Source organism: Amblyomma maculatum, chromosome 2, assembly GCF_055883805.1.
Source record: "Amblyomma maculatum isolate TAMU_Amacu chromosome 2, ASM5588380v1, whole genome shotgun sequence".
Classification (NCBI taxonomy): domain Eukaryota; kingdom Metazoa; phylum Arthropoda; class Arachnida; order Ixodida; family Ixodidae; genus Amblyomma; species Amblyomma maculatum.
In genome coordinates, this window is record NC_139345.1 from 184,362,764 (window position 1) to 184,370,369 (window position 7,606).

At 45.4% G+C, this 7,606-nt stretch overlaps 1 pseudogene; it reads left to right on the forward strand.

Annotated features, from left to right (window-relative positions):
- The first annotated feature begins 490 nt into the window (after positions 1–490).
- LOC146200588 (uncharacterized) lies at positions 491–1,307 on the forward strand (annotated as a pseudogene).
- The last annotated feature ends 6,299 nt before the right edge of the window (positions 1,308–7,606 follow it).

Sequence of the window (7,606 nt, forward strand, 5' to 3'; positions counted from 1 at the left end):
TTTTTACAGACTGCGAAAGGACCACGACTCTGCCGCCGGCCGAAGTGATTCAAAAGCGCACGTCCCAAGTGCTTAAAAAGGTGACTGCAGAGGTGAGTCGGGGGCATCGTTCTCCAATAACGCACCGGCCTATGGGGAGTCTTCAAGTAGCCAGAGTCGATCTGTCAGGCCTGATAACACGACTGACTGCGAGCCTTCAACCAGCTACAGTATGTTTGAGAGTGTGGAGTCCGACACCACGCCCGACGACGAGCCTAGCAGCCGGAGTCATGACGATTGTAGTGGGTCTGGCACAATGACCGAAGATGAGCCCTCAAGCTGCCGCAGTGATAAAGACAGTGTAATAAGGTCCGAAAATGACATTTCTAATGACTCCACAGAAGTCAGTGACCGTCTCGACGATGACTTTCGAACAAGCTTTGACGAACCTGACACATGTGAAAATGAAGATGACCTGCCATTGTTCAATGCCCAGCTATGTAATTAAACCTTACCCCACTCCCAGGTCACTAAAGCTGGTGCTGTAGCAGCTGTCATGGCATTTGCCATTTCTCATGGTCTAACTTGAATAGCACTGGGCGACCTGACAAAACTGATCAATTTTCTTTTTAGAGAAGATGTCTTACCCCAAGTACATACACATTTCGCAAACTGTGGTTCAAGGAATCTCAAGATGTGTTGGTACAGTACTACTACTTCTGTGAGGAGTGCAAGTCCGAGCTGAAGGTCGATGCAAAATCTGCTCAGTGCCCCAAATGCAAGCGCAAAGGAAGGCTTCAAAAACGCTTCGCTTCCTAACTGACAGCACGAAACAGGAACTACATCACAACTTGCAGAAGCTTACAGAGCCTGCCTCAGTCATTTTAGATGTGACTAGTGCCGAGTGCTATGCAAGAATGCAGAAAGCCAGAAACCATGGGAGGGACGACCTGGCTCTTACTGTCAACACAGACCGAAGTCCAGTGTAGAAGTCGTCAAAGACATCAGTGTGGCCTGTGCAGTTTATTTTTAATGAATTGCCAACGCACTCCAGATTCAAACATCCCATTCTGGCAGGGCTCTGGTTTGGAAAAACCCATCCGAGAATGCAACTTTTCTTAGAAAAATTTGTGCATGAAGTTAACCACACCCAACCATTGAGGTGGAAATACGAGTCAAGCACACACCTGTCCAAACCTGTTGTGCTGTGCTGGTCAGTTGACGCGCCTGCAAGGGCAGCCATGTTGAATATGGTTACCTTCAATGGCTACTTCAGATGCCCATGCTGCTTCATCCGAGGAAAGCATATAAAAGGGGAAAGCATATAAAAGGTAAGCAGTCATATGCAGAGGTTTAGGGAATGCTATATTGTAAGGGAGCATTGCTGGCACCGCATCTTTTCAAGCACGTAGGTTTGCGCGAGCTATACTTATATGCTTTACACTCTCATTGGTCTTCAGGGAGCCTGCGGTATGTTACACATGAGCAGCCAGAAGCCAGGACGACAAAGATGTTTGAGCGTGACATAAAGTTGGCAGTCGACCATGCTGAAAATATGAATGGTTTCAAAGGACCGTCTCCACTGATCAGCCTGAAAGGTTGGTTTTTCCTCGACCTCCTCCCCTGCTTATATGTGTTTTGCATTGGCATAGCTGCTAGTAGTTTTCGGTTGTGAGAAGGAACTTCAGCACGAAACATTTCTGAAGAAGCTTATGATACATCTTACAGCTACCACTGTAAGCCTTTTCTCATGCTCCGATAATACAGAGCGAGAAAATACTCCTAAATTGGTAGCACAGACTGGTAGTGATTAATTCATCAGTGGTAGCTGCCACCACTTACTGGTTTTTAATTTTTCACTATTGCTGGCAAGCTGCATTACAGACCACAGAACTGTGCCTCTGTTGTCTTCAACTGATACATCTCAGGCTTAATAGCTGAAAATTTGAATTCTGGGAAATGATAACCATCAGCAGAACTTATCGCTTGCAAGTTTGGCTCATTGCAGAATTTAGGCTCGCTGTAGTTTGAACTAGATGAATGCTGCAGTTGCTGCCAAGAAATAACAGCATGAAGCTATCGGCACTGGATTCAGGTGAGAGCTAAGGAGGCTGCAGGCCAGAGCCTTATCTTCAAGGGTTGGAGAAGGGCACCCATTTTTTCTAACCTGCTCCACATATGGGAACACAAGTAAGGAAACGTTTAGCAACTGGTATAGATAAAAAAAAACACGTAAAGATGGGAACTTCACCTAGTCTGTCTTTGTTTAGCTGCAGGGAGACCTTGTCGAGCTGCAAAAACAGGTATTCCCTACCACTCTGGGAGGCCCTTTTTTGTGAGGTGAACTGCACTTGCTTAATTTGGAGAAGACTTTTAGTAGTCGCCTGTCAATCGCTCAATGCCGTGGTTGTGGACGACATAAAAGAAAATATAACTGGAACAATAGATGAGATAAGCTGGAAATTCTTTTTCCACTGCCACGACCAATATCGCCCTACATTTCTCAGATAGTTTCATCGCTTGTTTTTTCCTGCTTTAGGGGGAAAAAATAGGCGCCAGACTAATAACTAATGCATCAGTCTTTCACTAATTTAAATGATGACATCTCATTCTCTTTTTTTAGTTTTCTGTTGGCTATAATGCAGTAGTATAGAAGCAAGAACAAACCACCAAGGAAGGACGTGAGGTGGGGGTTAAATGCAAATTAGCTCATGGCCCTCATTTTCTCTAGTCCAGCATGGTAGCTATGATTGCAAATATCCATAAGAACTATATGAGCAGCTGCTACAGTATTGGCAGGTGTGAAGATTTCTGCATGTATCCGACATTCAACTGTGAAGCTTCAAGTTACGGTAGAGGTCGGTCTGGTATACGTATTAATCATAGCTGTCATGCTATTTGCCTCAGCCTAGTTTTATGAGGTTTTAATTTACTGCTATTCATTTGCAGGACAGCAAGGCAGTTTCAAATCAGCTAGGTAGGGCTGAAATTTGTAAAATTATGTCAGCTGAGTTATTTTTCTATCCAAAAAAAAGCCTAAATATCTTCTGTGGTGCTTAGTGTGATTTCTGGTGTCAGGTGCTGTAAAGGTTGCTTTTTTTTCGTATGCAACCAGTCCTCCTTATTCTTTTCTGAGCGCGTCGGCCAGGTTAGGTCGTTCTTTTTTCTTGAGACCGATTGATTCTCATAAACTATGCTTACTTTGTTATTGTTCCAGATGCATTTTTTACGAGTTCGAGCATGCCATTCTTCAGCGTTATGTTGTTTTCCTGATATTATATGTGGTATATTATTTCCTCTTCCAGGTCTTGATCTTATCAATGGCCAGAGTGTTGAGTATATGCCCAGCGTCTTGCTCGGTGTTGTGAGGCAACTCACTGAGGTCATCTTCTCTTTGAACTGTGGTCAGCGCTTCTACATTGGTAAGCAAATGCCTGGTTTTCTTGTCCAAGTCATTTTTGGCTCACAAGCTGTAAGCTAGAAGTATTGGCAGTGTTGCAGCCTACTATGCTCAGTTTTGAAGGATATGGATTTTGTGCTTTTTTGCAATTGGCACATAATTCATGGCAGGTTACTAACTACTGAATACTATGAATGAAATGATATGCTGAGTTTCTTTTGCAATTGGTTCTACTATCCTCTGTTTCCAGGCGTGGTCTCTCAATTGCCATTTGGTTTTGTCTCATTCAGGGCTATGGGTGGGTCACGAATACCAAAATTTCACTTGAAGATTCCTCTTTCTGGTCGATATCTATAAGGAATCAATGACCTCTTTCTTAAAATGCATGCCTTTGCTTAAAAATGCATTACCGTCGCATCTATTTTTTTCACTATTGAGTACACTGAACATTGAACATTTATCTTTACTGAATGCCCCAAAGTGGTTTGTTGGGTGAATTGGTTGAACATTACTTGAAAACAGCGCTGTCAAAAAAAAAGAAAAAGAATGTCCAAGCATGTTTTTTTCTAACCGCCTTGCTTGATTTCAGCTTAGCACGCTGTATATTCCATATGTACATGCGAAAATTTGTACTTATTTACAAATGTTGATATGTGTCTACATCTAAATTCAAGATCTCTTCTATAAACAGAACTAAATAAAGGCTGTGGTCTACTATCGTTATCTCTTGAGAGCTAGTTCATTAGCATGTAATTGTTTCCTTTAGGTCAAAAAGTTGGATCTCTTTCTTGGTTCAAGGCAAGAAAGCACTCGGCATTGCACTTCATGCATTGTGTTGGACTTTCATCATATTGGTGAAAGTATGGCAGAGAAAGTATGGCCCCTTCATGGATCACTGCCTTGTCGTGGCGGAGGGGCTTGCGAAACTCGATGACGCTGAGAAGTGCCTCGAACAAACTCTCCGGTCTCGCAGCTGCCACGGCGCTTTGTTGTACAGGTCTATGTTTCGGCAGAACTGGACCCACGACTTGCATCTGGACAAGTTATGTGCAACATGCACGTTACAAAACTGTACCGAAATTAATATTCATTTAGTTACGGTGCCACAAGAACGAGGGATGAGACGAAGGACAGAACAAGTGTTCACTCTCAACTGCCAAAAATGCAATTATTATCACGCACTGCAAACGCGAATACGCAATGCCCCAATTCATTCCTTTTCAAGTGCAATACATTAATACGCCCAGCAATATATCGATACGGCAGTAAATGCTCCCGCTAAGCATGCGCCTCAGAGCGGGGCACATGGTGCGGGTACAGTTCTCTAGAATAGTGCGGGTTAACGCGGTCGGCCTTGCTCAAAATGGTGACGAGAGCGAAATGCGTTTAAAATTATCCTCGCGGTGCAGTGTATGGAAAAAGGCGCGCAATACCAGGCAATAACTCCGGCGGAGCAAATTTAGTTACGACACACTCAACACAGCGCACAGGTAAGCGTGGCCGAGTTTCGATAATCCCTGTCGCGCGGAAAATTTCAAACTGACTTCACGCTTATGGTGTTGGAAGACCAGACAATGTCATGCTCACAGCTGTCATGTTCTACATTGGCCTCGCGGTCAGTTAAAGACATGGTGTTGCACCTTAGATCCTTGTCCAGTTAAATACTGATTAACTTGCTGCACAACTATATGAGATAAACGGCTGTTGACTCATGCACACCTTAGGAATGCAACGCATGTATGTACTGCAGGCTACTAAATATTCTCGAAAACATGAAGCCGAGTACGCACGAAATTCGTTAGCTATGAAATAAGCAAGAGCAGCTCGAAAAACACTATGGAGCTAGAAGCAGACGACACTGACATGAGCTCATTCACCGGTGAAAGTCAGCCGGGAAGCGGTGTAATAAGACACCGACGGTTGAGTCCACGCTGCCGCAATGTGCCACCGAGCATCGCTTCCTCACCTTGTGAGGGCTCATCTTGCGATAAAGCGCCAAGCGCTTCAAACGAGGACCAAGAGGACAATGCTGACAAACACAATTCGCATTTGCCGCACCCCGAGGGGCACGAAACCAAAAACAACTCGGCAGCAAAAGGGGATATTGAACTCACCAAAGGGCGACAGAGCAGCGACCAGCGAGGACATCGAAACCTTCTTCGCAAATGGGACATTTTCAGACTTGCGAGCTCAATTCGCACGTTTTCCCGGGCGCACCACGGCCCGCACCACCGCAGACAGCGTAATTAGAAACCGTTCCGTACTTCGTCAGCGTCGTTACCTAGGCTCCGTCAGCTCCATTGCCTTATTTGGTAACATCTGGTTCTAAACGAGCCCTTGCCTTATTTGGTTACATCTGGTTCTGAACGAGCCATTGCCTTATTTGGTAACATCTGGTTGCCTAGCGTAATTCCGTCTCCTCAACGTGTTAAATTTATACGCTTTCCAGGGCGCACCACGGCCCGCACCACCGCAGACAGCGATACGAAACCGCTCCGTGCTTCGTCAGCGTCGTTACCTAGGCTTCGTCAGCTCTGTTGGCTGGTTGCCCCCATGTGCCTGCTTCGCAAGAACCGAACGAGGCCTGAAACGTTTCCTCAAGGCCGATGCAACATCAAGAGGGCGCGATAAGAGTAATGCAAGATTTTTAAATAAATTAACAGTGTCTTAATGAAATAATTCACCTTGGTCACAAGCAAATTTATCAATGTTGATTCTTCTAATGTTAATTGATGCTTTTTAATTTACAGCAGTATAACTTCTTAATCTGAGTGATTGGCCCCCCGACCTGTGGCTATGCTGCGGTACCGCTGAACCGCTGAACCGCTTTTGGGCCCAGCCTTCGCCACCATTCTACTTCCGCCATGCTATAACCACCATGGTCATAACCGAAGAGCAGTGGGAGACAGCTGTCAAGCCCCAGCCTGGAGGATCAGCGTAGTCTAGTCAGCCGGACTCGGGAGATGGCTCGAGTCCACGGCTTCCTGGACTGAGGAGGCTGCCCACCTAGGGCTGAATATTTCACGCCTGCTCATAATAAATCTTTTTTTCTCTCTCTTAGCTTCTCGTGTTTTGAATGATGTCCAGCCCATATTTCCCTGTACCGCCTCGTTTGCAGATTTGCCATGGGTACTTAGTGCTAATCGTCCAACAGCTGTATGATTTATGTACAATCTAGACTGTACCTCAGCCTTTAGGCTCAGAACCGCATTATCGAAAGTAGGTGCCAAACGTGCTGTGACTGTCGACGCACTGTAAGCTATCCATCGCTAAAAGAGGGCACCTCGCCCCATTGCTCGGCGCCGAAGAAGGTGCATTTCCAGTATTATACTACACACTAGTGGAGCGGTTCCTTGCTTTCGGGCGAGGAAAGAAGGTGCAGTTCTGCTGGCCATGTAACAAGTGCGGCATTCTGCTTATTCATTCGCGTCGGCTGCACAGAGGCGCTTGCATCATTGCAGTGCGCCTAAACTCTTTTGTCACGCTCTTCAAAGCGCGCGCGCGGTGCTAGCGGCAGCGCTGTCACGGGCGCTACGAGATAAGACGTGGCGGCCGCTTACTGCGCCGGCTGAGAGCGAAAAAACTTCATTGGGTGATAACGGTTTCAGCAGGCTTCGCCACAAAAAAAGAAGGAAGGAAAGGCGCCAAGCCAGCTTAGCCCCTGTCCGCAAGCTATGTGCAGCACGTGATTACTTTCAGGCATTTTTTCTCATTAGTGATTGCTGCAAGTTTTCGTCACGAAATTTTCGTTTTAGGATGAAACTGTTATATGCGACATAACGAATGAATGTCAACGCTGCCCGGCGACCACACAATGGGACCCTAAAATAAAGCGTGACGTTAACGGAGGGGTGGTACGGTCGCACTGGTCCATTAAACATTAATAATGTGTGTGGTGTAAAGAACCTGACGTTGAATTATGTTACCTCAAAGGTCCAATCAGTTTAATCTGAAGTGTGGTGTCTATTAATTGAAAGCACATTTCGTTGCAAAACGTGCAATAAGGGTGCTGGTTAGGCTGGAATCTGCTTAATTGTGGCGAATTAACAAACAATGCTGTTTGTATTCTGTTTCTCTCTTTTCTGCTCATCTGATTTTTAACTAAGTAATATCAAAGTGCTTCGTCCACCCCCCCCCCCCCCCCCCTTCCATGTAACACACTCCTCGGAGGGCCTCTAGGGTATTTGAATAAATAAATAATTGAAATGGATTACAATGGAATCGAAA